The sequence below is a fragment of the Dermacentor albipictus genome, chromosome 1, assembly GCF_038994185.2.
Source record: "Dermacentor albipictus isolate Rhodes 1998 colony chromosome 1, USDA_Dalb.pri_finalv2, whole genome shotgun sequence".
Lineage (NCBI taxonomy): Eukaryota > Metazoa > Arthropoda > Arachnida > Ixodida > Ixodidae > Dermacentor > Dermacentor albipictus.
The window spans coordinates 164,179,916-164,207,081 of NC_091821.1; the positions used below are offsets into that span (position 1 = coordinate 164,179,916).

The 27,166-nt window shown below is 43.7% G+C and overlaps 1 long non-coding RNA gene across 1 annotated transcript; it reads left to right on the top strand.

The window, feature by feature from the left end:
• Positions 1-5,210: 5,210 nt before the first annotated feature.
• LOC135911389 (uncharacterized) lies at positions 5,211-22,629 on the top strand. The gene is made up of 3 exons (XR_010567302.2): positions 5,211-5,799; positions 20,389-20,590; positions 22,411-22,629. It is a non-coding gene; the product is annotated as an uncharacterized lncRNA (long non-coding RNA).
• Positions 22,630-27,166: the final 4,537 nt, after the last annotated feature.

The following is a 27,166-nucleotide window of genomic DNA, read 5'->3' on the forward strand; positions in this document are numbered from 1 at the left end:
CAACACAACGAAAGCAGCCGCAACGGCGGCTACGGTGACGCGCGCTTGCAGGTGACAAGCTTTACTGCCGGCGCGGGTTCTCTGTCGATATTACTTTTCCGGCATTGTCTCCAGCAGTGGGTTTATTAACTATAGCAGTGCGCCTCTCCACACTGCTTTAATTCGCTACTACAATACACAGTCCGTTATGAAACTTTCTTTACAAAAGTACCGTCAGAAAGATATGATTGGAAAGAATTATACAGAAAAACAAGTCGCTCGTGAAAGTTTATTCACAGAAGAAAATAAAAAACGGGGTTCCATGCGTGGAAGAGGTTCTCAATGGGATGAAAATTCGCCGTCGACCGCGATTACTTGGCCTACTCGCCTTGGCATCGAGTCATAGAGCGCTACTACTAGCTGCGGTCGTCCGCGCAGCGCTTCCCACTCTTCCTTCACGGCATGCCAAAGCTGATCCGCGGTGCCACAGCAAAGGTGCCAATAGGCGTTCAATGTTTCCTTTTTATTCCCCGGAACGGTGTCGGCGACGCGCTTTGTAGTGCGCGCTGCTATCCAGATATGGTTGTGTCCAGCCATAGGACACTGGAAGACTAGGAAATGTTGAAGAACGAGAACGGTCGCATTCGTTTCGTAGCAAAAATGCCATCTCGGGTGCCGATCGAGGAGAGAAGGCGCATCGTGCGGCTTAGCATAGAAGGTGTCCCTCAGCGCGAAATCTGCCGCCGCAACAGCAGGAGCAGAACATCGGTGAACCGCATTATTCAAGCCTATAGGGATGAATACGGTAGAATTGCTGATGATCAGCGCAGTGGGCGGCCAAGGCTTACAACGTTGGTCCTCTTCCAACGTTGTAAACCTTGGCCGCCCACTGCGCAAAGCATCAGAAATTACGGACTGTGTATCAGAAAATAACGGACTGTGTATTGTAGTAGCGAAATAAAGCAGTGTGGAGAGGCGCACTGCTATAGTTAATAAACCCACTGCTGGAGACAATGCCGGAAAAGTAATATCGACAGAGAACCCGCGCCGGCAGTAAAGCTTGGCACCTGCAAGCGCGCGTCACCGTAGCCGCCGTTGCGGCTGCTTTCGTTGTGTTGCCTAAAATCGAGCAGCGGTGGACGCCAGCGAAATGCACTAATATGAGAGGTACGGTGAATATAAGCAAAACAACATTATGAACGAGTCTTCGCTCCTTCTCAGTGGCGCGGTTTGACTCCCCGCGGCCGTCCACTACTGTTTGACAGCGCCATGTTCTAAACTACCGGCGATGCACAGTCCCCTTCGTCGCGACCGTCAGCAGCAGAGCAACCGAACGCCGCACTAGAAATTTATCAAGCGTGACAAGGATCCGCGCGAGAGAGAGGGCGAAGTCTGGCGTCACTCGGGGCACTCTCGCCGTCAGAGCGCGGAGCGAGATAGCAGCGCCCCGGTGCGGCCCCGCAGCCGCTCCGGCCAGCTGTGCCGTGGTCCGTTTACTTTTTTGGCCGATAGTACGTATACCTGCTATCGCGATGATAGCGAGTGTACATATACACTCGCTATCATCCGGCGTCTGATCCTACGCACGGCTTTGTAACATGTGTGCTTTGCCCTGCGGCAGACGACGATTCAGGACCCATTGGACGAGCGTGGGAACGAGCAGGCGGCACGCGCATACGCTCCGCCCAAATCCAAATTCATGTTAGTTCATGTTAGTTCGGAAGACTTCATATCCTCTTCGAAGAGTACAAAACAAACGTCTTTGCACGACGCTGCTTTGTTTTACACATTGCCATAAAATGCAAAGTTATCCGTGCGACAAGCACTTGAGAACGGCATGCTGTGCACCGAGAGCCGTCGATAAGGCTAATGGGCCTAGCTCGCTAGACGCTGCAGCGGCGGCCGACAGCACTTGCAATCTAGCTAATTATGTGGATCACTTATTTTGAAGCGCAGCTCTTAGGCGCCCGTTCCTGCGGTAAACGTCAGCGTTGTCTCTCGTAACGGAACGAACGAACACAGCGAAGGATTCAAGCGAGAGCTGAGCGCAGCAGATGAAAGATAGCGATAGCGAAGAGAGCGCGAGGAGGAAAGTGGGGGAGGAGGGTATGGCAAAAGCGTGAAAAGAAAAGCGTAGTGCCGTGCCAGACGGGCTCTGTGGCGGTGATGGCTATGAGTTGGCGCCAGAGTAGTGCACGTCATCTGTATGAAAACAAAGCGCTGCATGAGGTCTGTCTGCGGCGGTTGCTGTGAATCGCGACCACGTGTCACCCACACGCCGCCTCTCGCAATTCCCCGGCAGTCGCACCACATTTCGCTCCATTTGCAACGTGCCACGCAAGACAGATTGTGCGCGCCAGTCAATACATGGCGAAATGAAAACACGTATACAACTGCGCTCAATTTTCTCATTGGGAGTATTGTCATCTTGGGCAAATTTTTGCCAATAGGAGTAACGTTTGTACAATTATATTGTGCATAAATAAATTGAGTTAGTTCTCGTCAAACCACCTGCGAGATGACCGGCCAAGAAAGCAGCCTCGTTGAGTTGATTGGTGTGATGGCCGCCTGCCTGGGAAATGCCCTGGCATCGCGGTCCCGTTCTCGCCAGCGGTTATATTACTATTGGGAGCTGCATGGCAGAGTAGGCACACCTTGTACATAACTTTACTCTGTAATTTAGATTTTCGTATCAGAAACATATTGTTGTGATTATTATGCCGCTGTGAGCGGCGGTAGAGGCAAACGGATCATCAGAATGTTCACGCCCTTAGTCTCTTGTCGTTGGCATCCAACTACGATGAGTCAGCGCCGCCGGGAGATGTGTTATTAAATTAAGGTCTGAGAAACCCACCACCTACAGCTGAACAAATCACTGAGCTGACAGCCAGGGATATCATATTTATTCAAGTTTTTCAGGCTTTACAGGATGGTTCTACCGAGACATGGCATGGTCAAAGCTTACAACCATACAAATCACGCCTTCGAGAACTTCCGACGGACCTAGGCTGCGTGCTCTGAGAAAATTGTGTGCCCATTCCTACTTCTGGAAAGAATCAAGTGCTTACGCTTTTACACGCTAGTAATCCGGGAATGCCAGCAATGAAACAATTTGCATGCAGCTACATCTCGTGGCCTGGTTTGGATGCAGACATACGAGCTCAAGTACGTTCTTGCAAACAGTGCCAAGGCAAAGGCCGGCTTTTTCCAGCCGTTGTTGCTCCCGAGTGGCCATGGCTGCAAGGACCTTAGGAAGTGATCCACGTTGACTTTGCGGCACCTGTCAACAGTCTGAACATTGTGATTGTTGTTACGCCTTTCCAATGTTGCTAGAAGGGAAGCATGTGCCTACACAGTCCACATCAGCTGTTATAGTCGTGCTAATATGATTGTTTGCTTCACTTGGAATATTACGGGCAGTCATGTCGGAACATGGTGCAGCTTTTGTGTCTACGAAAATGAAGTTTTGCACATTGAGCGGAAATAAGCATATGACATCTGCTCCGTATCATCCGGCAACAAACGGGCAAGCAGGGTGGATGGCAGCACAGACGAAAGCAGTTTTGAAAAAACTAAGTAAGAGGTCTGTATTATGTACGAGACAGCACGAGGATGGTGGCAGGGACGGCAAAAACACGCCTCGACTGTTTGTATGATTCCTCCCGCAATAAAAAACTAAAAACATATATTGTTACAGTAGCCCAGTTTTTTAATTATTTATTTATGATTACAGTTGTCCTGAGAGCGGTTACAGGGCGGGTAAAATAAACACAAGTACATAATACAATACATGAATAAGAGGCAGTGTTTTAGCCGAACATAAAACAACAGCAATCGTAAGCAACTCTAAACGTGCAAATAGGAATACAGTGCATAATATTGTATAGAGCAAATCACATGTGACACTAATTAGGAGGCAAAATAGAAAGAAAGATACAAAATTTCCAAGCTTCCACATGCATAGTGCTCTGAATATAATCTAAAATAAGAGCAATTGCAGGGCTGCAACTTGTTGAATATCAGCAGTATGAGGTATCCCAAAACCTTTAATTGCCGCAACAGAAATGAGACGAAAGCCACTCTTCAAATTGTTTTAATGAGGCTGATTGAAGGACTGTGGGGTGTATGGAATTCTATTCTTTTATTGTTTTTGGCAATAATCAATATTTAAAGCACTTATCGCGCTGCGATTGGTTCGAACTATTCTTTTGGGAACTTCTTAAGGTGCGAGAAGTACGTAGCTTCAAGTAAAGGTCAGCATAGAGATCAAACTACAGTGTAATTGATATAAAAACTTTAGTCTCGTGGTTCTTCTACGTTCAGCAAGCTTAGGAAGTTCAACATCATTTAACATATTAGTCACAGAACCTCTGTGTATGTATCTCGATAGTAGGAATCCAGCCGCGCTTCTCTGGACGTTTTCAATCTTCTCTACATTTTTGGTGCGGATCCCATCCAGCGCCCGCATACTCTAACGAGGGACGCACAAAGGTTTATACGCGGTTAACTATGCTTCAGAGTAGCAAGCTTCAGCTTCCTTCTGAGAAGCCACAGCTTTTTCTCAGCTTTTGAGCAAATGTCCTGAATGTGTGTTTTCTAGTTTCAATCAGAATCAGAATCAGAATCGGTTTTTATTGATATAATTGGAAAGATTACAACTTCTTAATATTCAGAAAGAGGTCCCGAAGGCAAAGACTGAGGATAATAATCTCAGGATATTGTTAAACCAAGGTATTTAAAAGAGTCAACTTGTGGTAAATGATGTCCGTCAATATCAGTCAAATGCTAATATGTTCTTAGTTCTCTTAGTCAGCCGCATGTATGATGTCTTGTTGAAGTTTATCTTCGTTTTCTTTTTCACGCACCAGGCCACGACAACCTGTAGCGCCAAATTTGCCGCGATTTGGTCCTGGCAGCCATTTATCTCTGAGTAAATTAAACAATCATCCGCTAATAAACGTGTAGTAATATTAGGTGGGATTGTGTCTGACAAATCATTTATGTAGCACAAAAACAAAATTGGATCCAACACGCAGCCCGGAGGGACACCTGAAATTACCTCAGAACAGTTGATTTTGCGTTGTTCCCTTCCACTAATTCTATTCTGTTAGATAGGTGCATTTTTATCCATCTCACAATTATAGGGTTGACTTCTAAATCTCAAAGATTCATGATCAGTTCTCCGTGAGGAACACGATCAAATGCCTTAGACATGTCAAGGGGCACTTGACGGCAGCCGCGGAGCGCGTCGCACACGTTTCTAAACTGCTCTTCTGCAATTCCCAGGTTTTTCGCCACGGACTTACAAGCAAATTCGGAGCGAACAACGTTTCCGGGACTGAACCACGCTGGTGCCAAACCTCGCCGACATCGCCCGGACCAGAGGCATTTCTTCTTTGAAATTGGCGCGGCAAGAAATTGGACACTGACGTATGCATCCCCTGCTGGCGTGGATCAACAATCTTGATCATTTCGTGGGGCGTTCCCGTTCACTTGACGGCAGCCGCGGAGCGCGTCGCACACGTTTCTAAACTGCTCTTCTGCAATTCCCAGGTTTTTCGCCACGGACTTACAAGCAAATGCGGAGCGAACAACGTTTCCGGGACTGAACCACGCCGGTGCCAAACCTCGCCGACATCGCCCGGACCAGAGGCCTTTCTTCTTTGAAATTGGCGCGGCAAGAAATTGGACACTGACGTATGCATCCCCTGCTGGCGTGGATCAACAATCTTGATCATTTCGTGGGGCGTTCCCGTTCACTTGACGGCAGCCGCGGAGCGCGTCGCACACGTTTCTAAACTGCTCTTCTGCAATTCCCAGGTTGGTAGCCTTGCCTCCCCCTCTTTTTTCTTTTTTTTTCTCTGTATGCTCCGCTGCTGCCGTCGAAGTGTGTCAAACGGTTGAACATTTCAACGTGTTTTTGTGTCTCTTGAAGTGCCGCAGTCTTCTTCCTTTGTATAGTGCAAGACGTGAGAAATGGGCCGTTGTATTGCTTGCCGAGTTTCGCTGGACGATGCTGACCGGGTTCTAGTTTGCTCTGACTGCGAGTTTGTTTTTCATGTTGGGGATTGTTCTGGAGTATCTGAAAAGGCGTTTAATAGCAAGCGCGAGACGTCACTGAAAACGTGGAAATGCTCCTTCTGTAAGCCTATCGGTGGCAAGAGTCATGTTCCCGCTGCAAACCAGGCATCTGATAACAACATCCTTGTTAAGTTGGCAGAAATTGACCGCAAGCTAAGTTCTCTTCTCGAGCTTCCGGCCCAAGTTTCATGCATGGAAAAATCTGTTCAGATCTTGTCTGATCATTTCGACGCTATTCAAGAGCTGCTGGATACTCATGATAAAGATATAAAAGACGTTAAGAGCCGGTTGGAGAAAGTTGAGAAACAGGGCGCATTTCAGCAGCTTTCACAGCTGGAATCTGATGTTGAGGATCTTGAGAGACGCAGCAGGCGATTAAATCTGGAAATTCATGGTGTGACTGAGGATGACGGAGAAGACCTGTAGAGTAAAGTAAATGGAATCGCCGGAAGATTACAGGTTGCTTTGTTGTGCAGGCAAGATGTCGTAGCCCTACATAGGTTACCTGGAAAGCCCGGGAAGCCGCGAGGAATCATCGTACGTTTTGCACGCCAGGAATTGGCCGATGCTTGGCTCGCTAGCAAACGAAACCTGAGAAACAGTGAGGATAGGGTTTACATAGCTGAAAACCTGACCCTCCGTACAAGAAAGCTTCTCTACTTTGCTAAAGAATGGGCAAAAAGTTCTGGCTATAGGTATGTTTGGTGTTCTAATGGGAAAGTCCTGGTACGTAAAGATGGTGGCGATCCTGCGGTTGTTGTAAAATGTTCTGACGACCTTTCTGCCCTAGCTCGTTAGTAAGATATTTTTGAGCTCAATAGAACCATTATGCACCTAGGCTATAAAACAAAGACAGAATGGTTCTCTACACTACGCGCTCAAAAAAGAGGATTAAGCTGTATACATCTAAATGTGCAATCGGCGAATAATAAAACAACATAACTGTAAACCTTCTTTTCAGACATAGAAAACTTGTGCGATGTAGTTATGCTTACCTAAACGTGGTACACTGACGCTAGCAATATTTTTCAGTTACCTAATAAGAAAATTTTCTATTTAAACAGAGAATCACGGCGTGGAGGAGGTGTTTCCCTGTTTGTAAATGAGTCTATATCATGTGATCTATCTGGCGACTTTTCGTGTACAAATGAAAATATTGAGGTGCTATGTGTTGAAACCAATGATACGTTATTTGCTGTTTGTTACCGACCACCTGATGGGAGTTTGAATGCTTTTTTCATGTTTATGGATAATCTGTTGTCATTTGCCAGTGAAAACCGAAAATGTGTAGTTATTCGTGGAGACATGAATATTGATATGGGTTCTGAAAACGCAACGACGCGCGAGTTTGTAAACACATTTGTCCAGAACGGTTGCATTAATGCCATAGAATCAGCAACTAGGGTTACAGCTACAAGTGAAACTACGCTTGATCTCTTTTTAACAAGTTATCATCCTTCATGTATTAGCAGTTGTGTTTTGGCGCATTGCATAGGTGATCACATGCCAATTTGTATGTACGTTGAAAGTGCACATATTGCGATACGCAGCAACGCATCTGACATATTTTATCAGGACATTACTGAACAAACGCTGCAAGCATTTCAGGCAGAATTAAGTGAGGTAATCTGGGATAATATCCTTCAGGAAAATAATGCGGAAGTTGCCTACACTAAGTTTATCACAATGTTTGTTGATGTGTATTCAAAACACTTCGTCCGCAAAAAAAGTAAACATAAAAATTTCAGAAAGCCTTGGCTAACAAAATACCTGTTTAAGAAAATAAAGAAGCGTGACCAGCTTTATGGTAAATTTGTAAAATACCGTGACCCTGCTGACTTAAAGTCTTTTAAAGAGTATAGAAATAAACTAACCAAAGAGTTACGAAAAGCAAAAGTTGCATATTATTTCCAGATGTTTTCTTCTTGCTCTCAGAGCCATAAACTTTGGCATAACCTGAATTTTGTATTGTGGCGACAACGAAGGAGCGAGTCTATAGAACAAATTGCTTACAAAGGACAGAAGTTATCACAACAGGAAATGGTCGAACAGTTTAATAAACATTTTGTGTATCGCGATACCTATGTTACTTCAGCAAAACTTCCTGACCTTACTTTCCCTCCAAATCAAAACACGCTCTTTTTCCAGCCTACAGATGTTCATGAAGTGCATACAGTATTCTCTAGTTTTAAAAACTCGTCATGCATTGATCCTGATGGGATACAAATAACACCCATAAAATTTGTGCTACATATAATCACTGGGCTACTTGCACACATATACAACTTATGCATCTCAACTGGTGTTTTTCCTGCAAAGATGAAGAGTGCGAGAGTAACAGTACTCCATAAGAAAGGCAACAAGCTAGATATAAATAATTACCGGCCCATATCTGTTCTCCCTATCTTTTCCAAAGCTTTAGAGAAAATAATATTTGTACGTTTAAACTCATTCTGTAATAAGCACAACTTAATTAGCGAATCTCAGTATGGGTTTCAAAAAGACAAGTCTACAGAGTTAGCCCTACTGCATCATAAAGAATATATCCTTACCAATTTCGAAAACAAGCTCATAACTCTCGGTTTATTTGTAATTTTAGTAAAGCGTTCGATTATATTAGCCACAATATTCTTTTTCATAAGCTCAATCGTTATGGAGTTAGAGGACTTCCTCTTGAATTTATTAAGTCGTATTTTCAAAATAGACGCCAATATGTACAGATAAATAATTTCAGGTCCCAAGAGAGGTTTATACTTTCTGGAGTACCTCAAGGCAGCATTCTGGGTCCTTTGCTTTTTAATCTATATGTTAACGATATTGTAAATATTCATTTCAATGTAAAATTTTTAATTTACGCAGACGACACCAGTATATTTCTAACATCACGTTCTTATACCGAGCTTATCACAACATCAAATGAAGTGCTCCTGAAACTTAGTACATGGTCTAAGCAAAACTGTTTGTGTCAACACAACCAAAACTAAAGCTATAATTTTTCGTCCAAAGGGAAGCACCTCCCCTTTACTACATGGCATAGGCTATAATAATGCTCCGATTGAATTTGTAGAACGCATCAAAATTCTAGGCGTGTATTTATCTTCATCGCTGCTATGGAATGACCATATAAACTTTGTAACGCAAAAACTGAGTCAGATAACAGGTATAATAAGCCGTAACCGTTACCTTCTTCCTACATCAGTTAAAGTACTATTATACAACGCCTTATTCGCCTCTCATCTCAATTATTGTCACCTCGTATGGGGCACTACAACTGATACGAATTTAAATAAATTATTTTTATTACAGAAAAGGATAGTACGCGTCCTAGCAAATGTTCCGTATGATTCACACACCGAGCAATTATTTGACAAGTTTAACATTATCACAGCTCACGAAATCTATAGGCGTCGACTTTTGCAGAAGGTTTATTACATGAACAGGAAAAACGATCTATCCCTTGTTAAATTATCATGCTTAGAAGAACGTGTCCCCTCACGTTTCACAAGAAACACAGAACCCTGGACTGTGCACCATTTTAGGACTAATTACAGCTCACAAATGCTAAAAAACAACTTACCAAGGCTTTTAAATGCTTACAACAAATCTGGCATTGATATATATGCCCTTACCCCATCAGAATTTTCTCGACTAATTCAGTGTGACTAATATTAATGTTTATATGGCCACATATGTTTATATTTCAGAAGTGCAGATTAGATGAGTTTTACAGCTTTTTGTTCACATTTATATTACATATATATGTGTATATATGTTTTTTTTGTCTGTCATATGTGAAGCAACTACTCACTTTTTATGCATTCTTGCAAAACTGTGTATATATATTTTTTTTAAAACACGCGGCGGCTCCGCGCTGCCCATGTCTTGTGGTTATAGGGGGCAGGGTGTTTTTTCAAGCCTCACTTGCAGCTTTTCTTCCCTGTCTCCCCCAATCTATTGGAAATAAAGATATTCATTCATTCATTCATTCATTCATTGCGTCGATTAGTCCTGTTTCGTTGAGGGATGTTGCAAATCGTGGACTGTTTCTGCGAGCTGAGTAACCGTCAACAGCTTCCGTCTATAGACATGCTGTTTAATAAAAAGATTAGAATATTCAAGGTAATGAAATAAAGTTTTCATATAATGTGTTCAAAGATGTAACAAGCAAACGTAATGGAAATGGGTCGGTAGTTTTCAATTTTGTGTTTATTTCCAGATATAAAAACAGGTACGACTCGAACAATCAGCCAGTCATATGGTTATGTCTGTTGCTGAAGTGATGCATCGAAAATTGCCAATACGTGCTTCGCAACCCATTCTGCGTAATGCCGTAAAAATTCATTTGGAATGGAATCTGGGCCAGCAGATTCTTTCGCGATGTCAAGAAGGAAAGGAAATATTCTCTGCTCACATGGAACAACATCCAGCATGTCTGTTCCACGTTCGTAACCTATTAAAGGTAGATTAAGAAGTGAATACTCTAAAGGAGTACACAGAGAAAGGAAATACTGATTGCCTTCGTTAGCGATTGCCAAGGCATCACTAATGATACGTCCATCAACGTCAACGTAGTTTACATCTTCTCGCGATAGGGCAAGGTGATGCCAAAACCGTTGCGGACAAGTTTCCATGAATAGCATGAGTTTTTTCGAGAAGTACTCTTCTTTAGCAGACGCTACTTTGTGTTTAAGAAGCGAGGAATGGTGCGAAATTTCCGTCCCATTTTTTCAGCTTTTTTATTTTTCCTGCGTTTTCGATTACGCTTTAACTCCATAATTTCACGATTTATCCAAGGATTGCTCTTTTTCACCGTTTTTTCGTTGTGGAACAAACTGTTTAGAAAGTAAGCAGTTACTTCCTTTAAGTTCATCCCACAAGAAGTTCACGTCCGATGCCTTATCAAATGAGTATAATGCCATCTCTGAGTAATCGAAAATGCTCACATCATCAGCCTTTGAAAAATCGTGTACACAACCAGTTTGTGTCTTCCGTATTTTTTTTTGTGTGTGTGTGGCATAACCTGTTTTATAGAAAGTAACACATGCTTATAGTCCGAGATCCCCTCTAAGACAGTGACGTCACACTCAAACATTTTGCTACTTAAGAATATCGAATCTAACAAAGCCTCTGAAGTTGTTCCGACCCTTGTTGCTTGCTGAACTATTGGCATAAGATCGTTATTAATGCAATCTCCAACAACGTCTGACAATAATTATCGTCAACTGAGTCACTACTGATATCTTCAATTATACAATAGGCCTCATTCCCCAGCAGCTGCGGAGCACCTGATCAAGGCGGCGGTCAGACCTGTAACGCAGCAGTGTGGGCTAAGAATCTTGAGGTCCGGACAGGCCGCCAATGAAAACTGACCCTTGCAACGTTTAACACCCGGGCCCTCTCGAGTGAAGCTAGCTTAGCAGGTCTCTTGGAGGAACTATCAGGCATTGTTTGGGATGTCATCGGCCTTAGTGAGACTAGAAGAACTGGTGAGGAGTATACATTGCAGAATAACGGACTTGTCCTCTGCTATAGAGGTCTCCCAGATAATAAGCAATACTGGGTAGGATTCCTAACCCATAAGGACAAAGCGGGCAACATTGATGAATTCTACAGCGTTATTGAGAGCGTAGCGGTAGTCGTAATCAAACTCAATAGGAGGTGTAGATTAAAGGTAGTACAAACCTACGCTCCAACGTCCAGTCACGACGATGGGGAAGTAGATCAGTTTTATGAAGATGTTGAGTTAGCGATGAGAAAAGTGCAAACGCGGTATACAGTAGTAATGAGTCACTTCAATGCAAAAGTGGGGGAAAAGCAGGCGGATGAAAAGGCAATTGGCAACTACGGTGCCAATTCTAGAAATGCTAGAGGAGAGATGTTGGTAGAATTCGCAGAAAGGAACAAGCTGAGAATAATAAACATCTTTTTCAGGAAACGTAGCAACAGAAAATGGACCTGACAGAGCCCTAATGGGGAAACAAGAAATAAAATTCATTTCATACTTTCTGCCCATAGTGCAGGATGTAAAAGTGATAGGTAGGGTAACGTGCAGTGATCATAAGTTAGTGAGGGCTAGGATTCACCTCAATTTGAAAAGAGAAATAGTAAAATTGGTCAAGAAGAAACAGGTCAACCTAGAGGCAGTAAGGGTAAAAGCATATTGATTCAGGCTGGTACTTGCAAACAAATATCCAGCCTTAGAACAGAGAGATGAAGATGACATAGAGGTAATGAACGAAAGCTTAATTAGGCCGGCTTCAGAGGCAGCAGTTGACGTGGGAGGCAAGGCACCAAGGCAACCCGTAGACAAGCTCTCCCGAGTAACAAATGGCGTAATAAAGAAACGACAAAGAATGAAAGTGTCCAAATCAAGAGATAAGACAGAATTAGCGGAACTGCCAAAACAGATCAACAAAGCGAAAATAAGTGATATTAGAAATTATAACGTGAGAAAGACTGAAGAAGCTGTAAAAAATGGACGCAGCCTGAAATCAGTGAGAGGAAAACTTGGCATAGGACAAACCAAGATGCACTGAAAGATAAGCAGGGTAACACCATCAGCAATCTCGAAGGTATAATAAAAGCAGCGGAAGAATTCTATACTGACCTGTACAGTACCCAGAGGACTCAGGAGTACTCTATTTGAAAAAATAATGAACACTATAGAGAAACTCCTCCTATAACTAGCGGTGAGGTCAAAAAGGCCTTGCAAGGCATGAAACGGGAAAAGCGACAGGAGAGCATGGAATAACAGTCGATTTAATCAAAGATGGAGGAGACTAAATGCTAGGAAAACTGGCAGCTCTCTATACGAAGTGTCAATTGACTGCAAGGGTCCCATAAAACTGCAATAATGCAAACGGTATACTAATCCACAAAAAGGGCGACGTTAAAGAACGAAAAAATTATAGGCCCATTAGCTTACTCCCAGTATTATATAAGATATTTACCACAATAATCTCCAACAGAATAAAGGCAATATTAGACTTTAGTCAACCAAGGGAGCAGGCTTCCTTCAGGAAAGGATATTCTACAATGGATCACATCCATGACATTATTCAGGTTTTCGAGAAATCCGCAGAGTACAATAAGCCTCTCTATATGGCTTTCATAGATTAAGAAATAGCATTTGATTCAGTAGAGAATCGAGCAGTCACAGAGGCATTGCGTAATCAAATGAGTACAGAACGCTTACGTAAATACCTTGGAAAATATCTACAGAGGTTCCACAGCTACCTTGATTCTACACAAGAAAAGCAGGAAAATAGCTATGAAGAAAGGGGTCATACAGGGAGACACAATCTCTCCAATGCTATTCACTGCATGCTTAGAATAAGTATTCAAGCTATTAAACTGGGAAGGCTTAAGAGTAAAGATCGACGGCGAATATCTCGGTAACCTTTGGTTTGCCGTTGACAGTATTCTATTCAGCAACACTGCGGACGAGTTACAACAAATGATTGATGACCTTAACAGGGAAAGTGTAAGAGTAGAGCTGAAGATGAATATGCAGAAGACAAAAATAATGATAAATAACCGGGCCAGGGAAAAAAATTTTAAGATGGCAAGTCAGCCTCTAGAGTCTGTGAAGGAGTACGTTTACCAAGGTCAACTAATCACAGGGGACTCTGACCATGATAAGGAAATTCACATAAGAATAAAAATGGATTTGATCGCATACGGCAGACATAGTGAGCTCCCGACTGAGAGCTTACCGTTATCATTGAAAAGGAAAGTATAGAATGAGCGCATTTTACCGGTCCTGACATATGGCGCAGAGACATGGAGACTGACAAAGAAGCTTGAAAACAAGATAAGGAACGCGCTAAGAGCAATGGAACTTTAGGAGAGAGAAAGAGAGCGGTTTGGATCAGAGAGCAAACGGCTAGAGATGATATTCTAATAGGATTTAAGAGAAAATAGGGCGCTGGGCAGGTCTTGTAATGCGTGGATTAGATAACCGTTGGACCATTAGGGAGACAAAATGAAACCTGACCATAAGGGCGACAGAAAGCATACCTGACTATTGCATTCGGTGCACTTTAAAGTCTGGTGTACATATCCACAAATACATCCGCCGAGATACTTAGCGACCCACTAGCACCCAGCAACCCTGCAAAACCCAGGAAGGTAGGTAAAGAAACCTTTTAAAAACATATTATGCAGAAGCTCCACTGGAGTTGTCTAACCCCCGTATTCAGAAATGCATCTTAACTTGAAGCCCACGTTTGTCTTGATTTATAAGACGCCTGTCGTCAACGCACCAAAGCAAACACAATGAGCGTCTTTGGCACGTTCACAGGAGCCGTCATTTATATCAAGTCAAAGCATGGTATTCGAGTTAAGATGCATTTCTGAATACAGGGGTACATATAGTTTCACATTACTATAACTAGAGCACTCTAAAAACTAGGGAGGTTATCGCAGGAGTGAAGCGTCCGATTTACTCTTCGAAGCGTTGTTTTACTCTCGCAAAATGTCGAGTGGAGTAAATTGCATTGTTCACTCAGTCACCAAGGAGCGAGTGAAATTTGCTTTTCACTCTGCCCTTCTGAGAGAGAGTAGAATGCCCGTTCTACTCTTGCGGCAATAGAGAACAAAACGTAGCGCAATCTTCTGCTTCAACTGTAGAAGCTTGCCCCGAACATGGCGATGTATCACTCACGCACGCTGAGCAAAGAACACACCGTTTTGCGCCTAAGAGAACAGGCAGCCTGTGATGGCAACGGCGAATCCACTAACAATACTTGTTAGCATTGGAAAACATAGTTCCAGCGCACATTTGAACAAGGACGAGGCGAGAAAGACAACACGAACGCCGGACTTCAACTGAGTTTTATTCATTGTAAATAGGGCTTTATGTACACAGGGGGAGGGGGTGCGGGACTGCTACTGCGCAGGACCACTCAAAAATGTTTCCTTGGTCTAGGCAAAGGTCATCAGTGGTGTCAAAACAAAAATAAAAAAAGAAACTTTTCCCTCTTTCTTTTTCTATTTACGTCACTCAGTACAATCTTGTTCATATCCCACCCTGCCTAGCTGATTCGACACACCCGCCTAGACCAAGGAAATATTTTTGAGTGGTCCTGCGCAGTAGCAGTCCCCCACCCCCTCCCCCTGTGTACATAAAGCCCTGTTTCCAATGAATAAAACTCAGTTGAAGTCCGGCGTTCGTGTGGTCTTTCTCTCCTCGTCCTTGTTCAATTGTGCGCTGGAACTATGTTTCACAATGCTAATCACAACCAACTAGCCCAGCTGTCCATACTTAGCGATATACTTTCTAGTACATTGGGCCCTTTCCCCCTCCTCCTTTATGTGCAAACCCTTCCTCGACCCCTGTCAACCTATTAGCAGTGACCACATGCTGTGCAAGAGAGCTCACGTTTGCTCTGGACCACCGTCTTGTCCTACCTGGTGTTCATGCCCTGTTTGCGCCGTGCTTCCCGTCTGCCCGACATTCAAGAAAGATAATGAAAATTATGCGCTCCGAGCTGTGGCGACAGATCAGACACCTGCAGAACTGCCTGCGCACCTACTCCGCTTCGTTAGTGCCTGGACAGAATGGTGACCCATTTTTCCGAACGCTGAGCAGTGAGGCTACGAGGACTTCCGAGGTTTTGTGGAGCATGTGTCTTAGAAATCTGTGTGCGTTGAAGAAAGCGCAAGTGCGACAGCATGTTGCTCCAAAGCAAGTTACCTGCATCGGTGAGTGTGACTTGCCTGAAAGGGTTGCAGGAGTGCTAAGCCATGATCCTAAGTTTTGTATCGAGCCTAAAGAAGAACCGGTACGAATGCTGTCTATAGAAATGTGGCCGCGGCAGCCAGTTCAGATGAACAGGAGCGATGTATAGCTGAAGGCGTAGAGTCACTGCAACATAGAGGTGCGCCTTTTGCTCCAAAATTGCCTGTCAGATTCACTGTTAACTACTTGAAAAGCAAAGATCTTAACCTATTAGTTGGCGACAAAGAGGGCGGCTTTGTTGTGATGCCAAAAAGCCTGTTTCTACAGAAGGCAAATGAGGCTATCGCCAAAAACTTTGTCCCAATGAATGTGTCGTTAGCTAAAGTGAAGAAAAAGGCTATTGCTTTATGTGAAGAGCTCAACCTAGAAAAATTAAGAAAGAGCATCAACGCTGCTGACAATTTGTCTTTGAGTGTTTTCTTCACAGTAAAGACCCACAAGGAATCTGTTCCATTCAGGGCTATTGTCACTGAGAAGGGCTCTTGGCAGGGCATCTTGTCAAGGTATCTGCAGAAGCACCTCAGTACCATTCCGTTAGAAGACCCTTTCCTGGTAAAAAATTCTACAGAGGTTATCGAATACTTTTCTGGCTGTGAAACCTTGTGTCAAAAGAGGTTTGCATTCTCTATCGATGTAGAAGATTTGTTTTACTCATTGCCTCATCCTGAGCTTTTCAGCGCGGTTAGAAGCCACGTTGAAGACATGGCACCAGTGGCCTTCCAAAACATGACTGGGTTATCAACTGACAATTTTTTAGAGCTAATTTCCTTTTATCTCTCATCCACCATTATCACTTTTAATGACAGCTGTTTTATCCAAAAAGAAAGATTGTGCATCGGCTCTTGCCTAGCACCACTTTTAAGCGATATTTTTTTAGCAAGTATTGACAAGCGCATTCAAGCGTCCCTTTACAACGCAGGCGTGCAGAAAGTTTTTAGATATGTCGACGATTACCTCGTGGTAATGAATACGACTGATGCTCAGGATAAAGGCAACAGTACAAACAACATTCTCGATATTTTTGCTAGTAACGCCTTTGGAATGAAGTTCACGCACGAACTGCCGCAAGATGGTCGCATCCAGTACCTCGACTTGTGTCTGATTTTTCATGGAGCGCGCGTGTGCTGGCAGTGCAAACCACGGTCGAAAAAACAAATTCTGAATTATCAATCGGCCCACTCCAAGCTCGTAAAAAGAGCTATAGCAAAAAACTGCATCCGCTCTGCTCTAGACAAGTCATGTGAACATCAAGTTCGTGACAGCGTCGACGCCCAGCTAAGGCGTCTGGAGAAGGCTGGGTTCCACGGAGAAATCGTGGCCTCGGTGGTAGGGAGCCAGATTCGCGAGGCAAAGGCTGGTGGGAGGCGCAGGCTGAAAAAAGACGCACGCCCGCAAAAAGCGCCCTGTCGTAGTGCCCTATTGGCACCAGGTGTCTCACCGCCTCAAGAAGGTTGGCGATAGGTGCGGGGTGCGTGTTGTGTTTTCAGCACCGGAAAAGCTGGGACGAATGTGTCGCCTTGTAAACGAATCCCAGAAGAAGCCAGCCTGCAAAATAAAGCACACCAAAGCCCTCGTTAAATGTGACGTCGGCGTTGTGTACAGTATTCCCCTCGCCTGTGGGAAATGTTATTGGCCAAACCGGGCGCTGTCTGAATGAATCCTTGCTAGAGCATCGCAGGAATGCTACATCACTAAGTGGCGCTGGTCATTTAGCCGACCACGTACGCCGTTGCTCGCACAAGCCAGCATGCAAGGCGTTTTTTGAACGAACACGCGTGTTGCGCAAATATAGCGATCAGAAACACCGGGAAATATCTGAAGCGTGTTGTATCTCCAATGAAAACGAGAACTGTGTCAGTGTTCCTTCTGTTGCACTCGGGACAAAAGAAATTGATTATCTCAGGGCAAACGGGTGTGTCGAATCAGCTAGGCAGGGCGGGGTATGAACAAGATTGTACTGAGTGACATAAATAGAAAAGACACCTCTGATGACCTTTGCCTAGACCAAGGAAATATTTTTGAGTGGTCCTGCGCCGTAGCAGTCCCCCAACCCCTCCCCCTGTGTACATAAAGCCCTGTTTCCAATGAATAAAACTCAGTTGAAGTCCGGCGTTCGTGTTGTCTTTCTCTCCTCGTCCTTGTTCAGTTGTGCGCTGGAACTATGTTTCACAATGCTAATCATAACCAACTAGCCCAGCTGTCCATACTTTGCATGGAAGGGATATGTGAAACAGGATGCCGCCACTCTCAATTTACGTCTTGCTTCTTGTTTTGTCTTTTTGTGCACTTCCCTGTCTGTACTTATGCTTAAGTCGCCTTTGATGCATGGTATTCGTCACATCGGTTTTTTGGTTCTTATCTGAAGCCATGCTATTCTTTAGTTACATTGCATATTCAACAAGTTACAATAATTGATCGCGTAATTGTGCACGCTGCTCCTCAGAACTATAACATCCTTACCCTAATGGGAATGAAAAGCTACCATATATGACAAGAAAGCTGATGCGCAAGATTTTAATGCCAATGCTCTTTGCAGTTTTATACTCATTTGCTACACACTAGATAATATTGTAAATTTAATTTTGTTTGTTTGCGAGAAAGTGTAGCAGATCAATCCCAACAGCACCAGGAAACTACTTTCGTGAAGAGGCCAACCGAATAGGAAATGTGATATGCCTCTGCACTGCTTTGACACCAGGCAGGATATTCCTGCATAACCACAAGGCACACTTAGAAACTGGGGTTCAGCACATAAATGAATAACTTTATGTGAAATATAAGCAAAGCTAGCTAGACCTGCAGCCTCAAATGAGAATTTACAACGCATTTCTAAATGTACTGTACTTTATGTCAGGAACATCCATACGCTGTACGGGATGTTATCAAATGAGCTGCTGTCTTAGAATATGGCACACAAAAAAAAGTTTCTTGCGCAGTTTATCTACACTACCAGCCCCATGCTTAGCAGCTCCATCTGGTAACCTCTTCCATAAAAGTGCATGTGTTTTGTGCCAGGAATGCGTTTGCTGGCCTGTAATGCGTCGCATATTTCTCTTCGACCATAGTGTCAATACTTTGTGAGTTTGCACATGTTTGTTCCATGTTTAACTTTCCATTGTATACATTGTTTTTGAAAAGAAGGAGCCAATTGAAATTAAAGGATATTTCTACACTGTAATACTGATGAAACTTTAGAGAATGTACTTATGTTTTATTACAAGATGTGTTTTAAAGTTCACGGGCACCATTGTAATCGGATTTTATGTGTTTGTCAGTATGTTTCTCAAGTTATTATTCGGTTTGTCTTGTGACGGATCAATAAAGATTTGGACCATTTAAGAGAGAAACTGTTTCATTTGAGTAACTCGGCGGCTACATATTACATCCCATTCACCAAGCATAAGTGCAGGAGCTGCTTATGAAGTAATCGAAGATTCCCCACATGTAAGTATTGGGTAAATGGAGGTCGAAGGGAGAACCCTTCGTCCAGCAGTGGACATAAATAGGCTGATGATGATGAGTCAAAGCAGAGAGTATACTATTTAATACCGGAAAGGTTGCACGCGTGCATTAGCCGGTACGTTATCGCTGATGTAATTCTGCATTGCTTCTTAGAAAAGCACAGGGGCAGCAGGGGCTATGTAAAGTGTAGCGATAATATAAAAGGAGGTTCGTGGCGATATTTGGCACCAAATACTTTCCACGTCAGGCCGGTCTTTCATAGTAATGATCCCAATTTTTTCTCTAAGTATAACTACAACACCACCGCAACGTGTCTCTTGATCTTTGCGAACCATTCTATAGGCGTCGCCGTGTCACCCTTGTTTTAAAAATTCTTTAGCGCTCGTCTTTTCCTCATGAGGGTTGTGTGGTGCAAGCGGTCAACACAAGGTCTCGTATACCGGCCTGCAATTATAAAATGCTGTCAGGGTAAAATCAGAAAAGACAAATATGTGCTGTTAATACAAACCTATTAGTGTCATTAAGCAGGGCTTCATAGGAATAGGATCCAAAATATTGCCGCTATCTGTTTTACCTATTTTGAATAATCCATCATAAAACTGTGTACCAGCCCCTAGCGTCATTTGATATGCAGCCAATTTCCCTCAAAACCGCTTGATAATGTCACTGCCTTCATTTGGATATAATTAAGCCGGCGTATGCAGGTAATTAAAAACATAGGCTAATGTAGAAGGCTGATTTGGGTGACTCTTATTTAATTATTGGCACAGAGGAAGGGAAAAGTGCTACAGAGGATGAAAAAAAAAGGAATGCGCAAAGTATCCACCATCATTGTGGCACAGTCTCGTAGCATGAATGCTGGCGGCCCCAGGTTCTTTGGCTAGTGACATCTTGCAACTGACTCTAACACACCTGTCTGTCTTTCCTTTCTATTTCTCTTTGTCTGTGCAATGAGTTGATGCTTGACTAACAGCGGTTGGGCAAAACCTATGGTGTTCGCTGAACACACTAACAGACAATTTTGCTTTTGATATGAAGCCGTCATTTATAGAGGCCAAGTAGTGAAAACTATTTGCATATAGAATTTGGCTCCTTCTTATGAATCTCTTTCTTTATTTTTTCAGGGCTTTCTTTCAGGAATACCTAAGGATGACTTTCTAAGATAGGAGACTGCCAAGATGACTGATTCAGTGGGTGACGTGACACCGCTATCGAGCAGTTACGCAATGGTTGAGTCAGAAAAAGAGAGGAAAGAAGACGCAGACCAGACGGGCAGCGATAACACGTCTTTGTCAACGTTGAGCGCCCATAAACAAGAAGGAAATGGTATGCGGTACATTGTAATGTGAGTTCTGATTTAGGTAACCCAGTTATATTTGGGTTGCGACAGCAGCTGAAGACGTTTGATTGCCGCTTTTCTTGTGGGAAATTTGCAACTACGGTCTTCTGAGAAGGACTAAGATAGCAGGGAGAAAGCGAAATAGAAGACAGGTAAGGCACTAAGATAGCGGAGGGTAAACATGGGATAGCAGAGTGCTTTGAGCCTTGATGCCGCGAGGATAGACTGACAGGCAATATCTTTGAATTCTGGTGTTTTACGTACCAAAACCACGATTTCATTATGAGGCACGCCGTAGTGAAGGACTCCGGATTAACCTACGATCGACGCGAAAGTCACTGAAGAAAAAGAAAAAGAAATAACGCCTATTCAAGTTAACTTTGCAGACACAAGTTGACTTTTTAGGAAGGCGGTTTGAACAACGTGCCTTAATGTGTAGACAACTTTATGAATGGTAGTTCGTTAACTTTACCGGTCGGGAGCGATACGCATTGCATTTCGTCCACAGAATTGTATACCTGTGCTGCCACTGGGCTGACAGCTCCCTACAGTGACCACTCTCTGCCACCATCAATCAGCAGCGCAAAGAAAACTGATAACCACCTTGCAATGAAATATATTTGCTTTTCAATCGCTCAAAATGATAATGAAACCTTTCAGAAAGCTTATTTTAAAAAAGCAGTACTTGAAGTGGACAGGTGGGCTAGTTGGAAAATTGACATTGCATGCATTTCCATCGCCTTAAATAAATAGTAAAAATTAAGAGGAAAGACGCAAGAACAAGGAGGACGCTGGTGTGCAGGCGCCCAGCGTCCTACGTGTCCTGGCGTTTTTTTTCCTTCTCCTAATTTTTCCTAATCATTTAAAACCCTGGAAAGCATGAAATATATTTGCAAACCCATGCAATGAGAGAGCGCAATTGCGTCGTCATGTGGAGTCGCTTATAAATTACGTGTTCGTGTGTGTGTGTGTGTGTGTGTGTGTGTGTGTGTGTGTGTGTGTGTGCGTGCGTGCGCGCGCGCGCGCGGAGGGATGGGAGGCGCCATGTGGTGCGTACGTGCACGCGTGCGTGCTTATGTGTTAAATATTTTATCGCAGAGATAAAATAATTCACCGCGAATAACCGAGCTTTAATCACTTTCAGATGAAAGCAGCAAATCTAGAAGCCTGTCGGAAAACATAGGGGAAACTGTTGCTTAACTGGGCCCTAGAAATAATTATGTATGGCGGTGATATTTACGATAACCTTGAGATTCCTAATAAAAAGAAACGCAACTGAGAATGAAGGAAGAGATCATTTGCCCCTTATTTAAGCCGGACTCGCAACCCCTGATTTTTCTCCCTCATGTCTAGAAAGGGCCTTGGCTCCGGTAGTGTCACTGATGCGAGACTGCATATTCGAGGGTTTATTAGCCTGTTGATAGCTCTTCAATTGAAGAATGTGAAGCCTGGGGTCTAAAGGGCGTTCAACTTCTGCCATCATGTCCTTGGGTGACTCTGGTTAACGTTTCCAAGGCTACATTAAAGATACATCCACACATATACCCAAGAAAATGTACTCGAGCACGGCTGTCACCGCCCTACGCTAGGTAGATCACTTTCATGTAGTCGTGTGAAGCTTGTTGGTTCGACTTGTACAGGTGGCAAGTTCTCTTTTCTACTTTCATGTCCCTGCTTATTTCTTTGCGAATCTAATGTATTTCTCCTGATTCTGACCCTGACAGTAAACTATTTCTAGAGTACATATAAAAAAGTGTTTATCTCCCCCTATGCTTTTCTGGCTTCATTGCCTTGTTTCCTTTGGCAGGATGAAACACATCTGTAATACGATGGAAGCCACGCCAGCATGTGTAGAGAAGCCTACCGGTCGGCATTCGGGCACGTCTGCTTGCCGGGAACACTCATTCACTGGGTTAATAAAAACAAGTCGGTGAATTTACCGTAATTATTGATTTCTTTTTTCTGCCACCACCCGCATTCCCGAATTAATTGATTTGTCTGACCTGTACAAGCGGCGCGTGCTCAGAGTGGCGTGATAGCTGTACGTCATCGCATGCGATATGCTAAACCGTATGAAGGAAAGCCGCCTGAGCTATTAGCCCGGAGAACGAACGTGAGCGGCGCTGCGAGCGCCGCTCGCGTGACGTCAGGGCGCGGACTCGCGCCTGTCGTCTGCTACAGTTCGGGCGTTGTCCGGGCGCTTTCTGCGGTGTTTTCGTTTGTTCGCCCTCGTTCTCTCTGCTTGTATACTTATGGTGGTCGTCTCAAATATATTTTTACGACGTCTTCCTTTGCGAACATTTATTCAAAGAGCTAATTTCTTAGACAACAATGCAACTCTCGAAGGCAACGCTACAGTGCCAGCCGAAGCGACGCAGACCAGCCCATTGCGGTTTTTCATACGCGGATAGACAATCGCAAAAGCATAGCCTATAGGAATCCAGTTATGATACCATACCTGCCACGGTGCAACAAGTATGTCACAAAGCTGGCTATATATGACTTCTACAGCAGTTACGTTGATTTTATTCCGCTAAAACAGGTTTGCTCACGACGAGTAGTTCATGGTATAATATCGAATTTTTGCATTTCCTCACAGAAACACTCGGCATTAGCACGGCGACTTTACTAATACTGGAGCTTAGATTCTACACGCCTCACTTGCTTCTTTAACTGCTTGTCAACATTAGGCGGTTCTTCACGTGTTTATTTTTTTTAAGCGGCGGAAATTTGAAGTTAAGGTAATGAAGGCTTACAGCTATTTACAGCGTACAAATAGGAATGTACCAATATATATTCCCTTTTCCGTGCTACACGCTCAACTCACCTCTTTAGAGCGCGTTTGTTAATGATTAATAATGTATGTTATGTTTCTCTTTTTTTTTGTCTATGTTATCAAGTGTATATTATTTATTTATTTCAATGCCACATTGTGTTTTGCATTGTTATTGTGGAAATATTTCACTGTTCTTTCATATATTGTATAACTGCAATGTTTTATGGCCACTATGTAAATGCAATTTATATGGCGCTTGATGTGTTACCCCATGCAGCCATATTGTACCTAAGGGGGTGATGTTACCTCAAGCCGCGTCTGTGCGGCTTTTTTCCCTCATACACCTCCATTTACCACTCCTCTGTACATGTGTGTGTGTAAATGGCAATTAATAAATCCAATCAAATCAAACTCACTTGAGAAATTTACTGGTGCTTGTTGCTTGAGGAATATACATGGGAGACTTGGCTCGCCAGCGAGGATCGGGAGATGCAACTAGCGCTGCTCGACCAAGCACGGTGGACCGCTCAAACCAGTGGGGCCCTGGACTAGGGGCTCCACCCACTCGCTTTCTGCATTTTTTTTCTTTTAAATAAACGTTTATATATATATATATATATATATATATATATATATATATATATATATATATATATATATATATATATATATATATATATATACATGACGAATCTGTTTGGCGAACTGGCACAGGCTGCTCGGCCCAATTTTTTTAGTGAAGTATGCCTGCTGGACCGCATAGCTGCAGCCAGAAAGAAGTCGAAGCGTCAATGACTAGTAGTATGGGACATATTGAAGATATCGAAATTCCCCCGGTGGGGGGTCCGAAATCAATTGAAAGTATATATGTGGAAGGCTTGTGGTTCTTTTCTATGAATGTTTGCGATTGGATTGGAGCAAACTTTATTTAGCCTGCAGTTGGGCAAGGTTCTCTTTTATGTACCGACGAAGCGAATAGTTATCGGTTCGTATAATTACACTTGATCGAGACATGGTGAGACAGAAGGTGCTTGAATTTTCCTTTTCTAGGCAATCTAAGCTGCGCTGCAATAGCTCGAGAATTCTTTAGCCATTCCAGTTGGCGCTGTAAAAAAATGCTTTATGGTTTCCATTCGAAGTTGTTGTGAACTGATGGGTTTCGCGAACATAGCGTGCCTCGCCATACGGACAGTCGGTTGCTACCGTTACGTGATCAGGGGTGTGCCATATTGTCGATAAAGGCCACTGAGGGCCACTAAGAAACATTTCATCACTTTCAATTGAGTGGCTCTCGATCTTAACAACGAAACTTTTCTCTCAGGTGATTGCTTCTATGGTGTGTTAGCAGCCATGAGCAATTCGTTTTTTGGAGGCCTGTTTCAGAGGGGTACGAAAGTAGCAGCAAACTTTTTCATAAGAAATGCGCGCCTAACTATTTTTTTTACGCATTATTGAATGGCCATATTTGAATAGAACAATACACCAGAGTAATAGGAATCATGATGACAGCTTCGCTGGGCAGTGTCTTTCTAACAACGGATAACATGTTGACGCCAATTACCAAATTTTTCTTCCATGTAAAATGCAATGCCTCTCATAGCTAAATACTAAAGGAATGTTAAGTGTTTAGCGAAGCATCATACACAACTTCGCGCGTTGAATTTGCAGATATTCTTTTTTTAGTCAAAATTTACCGACAGACACGGCGCATATATGCATTGCAAAACCTAGTAGACCCCTTTAACGCTACCTAGCTTGCGATATCCAAGCCGCAAAGTTTCTCGACTCACACGCTTTTGAAGAAGAAACCGTGGTTAAGGTATGGCAGCTGAAAGAAGGCGACGTATTCTTCAATACGTACGACTCGAGCCACCCATACCCCAAGCATACACGAAGGGAACTAGCGCGCGCGGCAGCCGAGCGAGCCGGAGCGAGCAGCGTCCTGGCCGTGACATCACTCGCGAGAGGGCGCCACTCCTAATTCTCGCCGCTAATAGTGTCAATGCCTCCAAGGAGAAAGGATCACCCACGGGAAGAGATCGAAGAGCGGAAACAAGCTAGCGCTGCAGAGAGACTCTGCTATACCAACCGAACAGCCGAAGAAGATCACAGGCTAGTACCAGTTCACTTGCTACGGCCATCTGGAAAGGAGTGCCATGGGCAGTGAATCGCTGGAGTCGATCAAACTAAGCAGATCACAATAAATATTATCGGACTTAGGAGCCGCGTCATGATGCAGCGTAACAGTGAATGCTATCGCATTCTCGACATAGGAATCAAAGGTGACATGTGCAAGAAATATTCCATTTTTTCATCGTCTTTTCTTTTTCTTCCGCAGCGCGTTCTAGCAAATACAAAATAAGTTGGGTGCAGAAAGTGATCGCTTGAGCAAATTAGGAGAAAACCTGGAAAGCTGAAAAAAATTACATGAAAAGCAGTAGACCTTATCGATTGTTCCCTAGTCATAAAAGTCATTATGGGGAGAAAAAGTGCTGTTAAAAATAAACTCAATTTTTGAGCCGGGCACAATTTATTCCCGGAGTTTTAAGTACAAATATCGTTATCTAACTCACATGCAATATTCTAAACAAGTTCGGCGTAGCTCGATATATACCAAAAATAAAACAAATAAGAGCTTCTAAAATGACTTATTCATGTAGAGCTATACTATATCGGAGCGGGCGGAGAATGCAGAAAATCTCGTAAACCGCGGTAGCTCTGGGTGCACGTTCCAGAGCCCCGCGTGGTTAAAGTTGGTTCGAATCTACATCATTAAGGCGTGCTCCATAACTAGCCAAGCTGTGGCTTGACCCACAACGCCCCATCAATTATTATTAGGATTAATAAGAATGCTGGTTTAGGCACCGGTAGTTTGGCACATTGAGCCTTCTCGCATAAGATTTACTTTCGATAATACGATGGGTTTCGTACCTTTGAATGTTTTTCGAAGAGCGCAATAAAGATTATACAACACAGTAGTTGAACTGGCAATGCTTTTCTCACTCCGGAACATGTGCTCAAGAACGTGTGTTACCAAAAGCAGTGAACAGTGAGGTGATAACGATAACACTCGTCGGCAAACGAAAAACAAATTTGAAGCCCAAGAAGTTTGTGAATCTGAACTTAGATTTGGCTGGAATTTCTCCTTCTCTTTTCTTTATTTTTTTTTCTCGCAGCGAACGTAGGCCGAGAAGACAACAGCAGTCAAAGTGGCTTGAAAACACTGTATTTTCGCAATGGACTTTGCAAGATCAGCTCGCCCAAGAAAACAATAGGCTCGTATACGCGCTTCCATCAAAAAAAGAAAGAACACACACAAATTTCGTTTTCCCCGAACGCCAACTACTTTAGCTCGTTTGCATAATATCGCGGAAAGTTGGCCGACGGGCGGCGTTTCTTAATGGCGCGCCGCACATCCCAAGCACACTCGTCGGTCCCGTGTGTGGCCTCGAGAATGTCACCCATGGGACTCGTGCGCGGCTTTCCTCCCAGCGAGTGTTGAGTAAATAAACTTCCGCCTTGTCTCGCGCAATTAGCGTCGGAAACAACAGGCCTTGCACCGCAGCTGGAGAAGCGAACAGAGCCAAGGAATGATTCAGACACGGTTTCGCACCAAGAAAAAGCAGACAAACGCACGCGCGTGCCGCTCAGGCTTCGAAGTAGCTCGCAAGGCCAAATCTTTTTCCGCCGTGAGGTGAGCGAGCGACAAAGTAGCCTGGTCCCGCGGGACGGTGGCGGCCAAAGTTCGCTGGTTCTCCTTTTCGAGCCGGTTCGTTTTGGTTGTTGA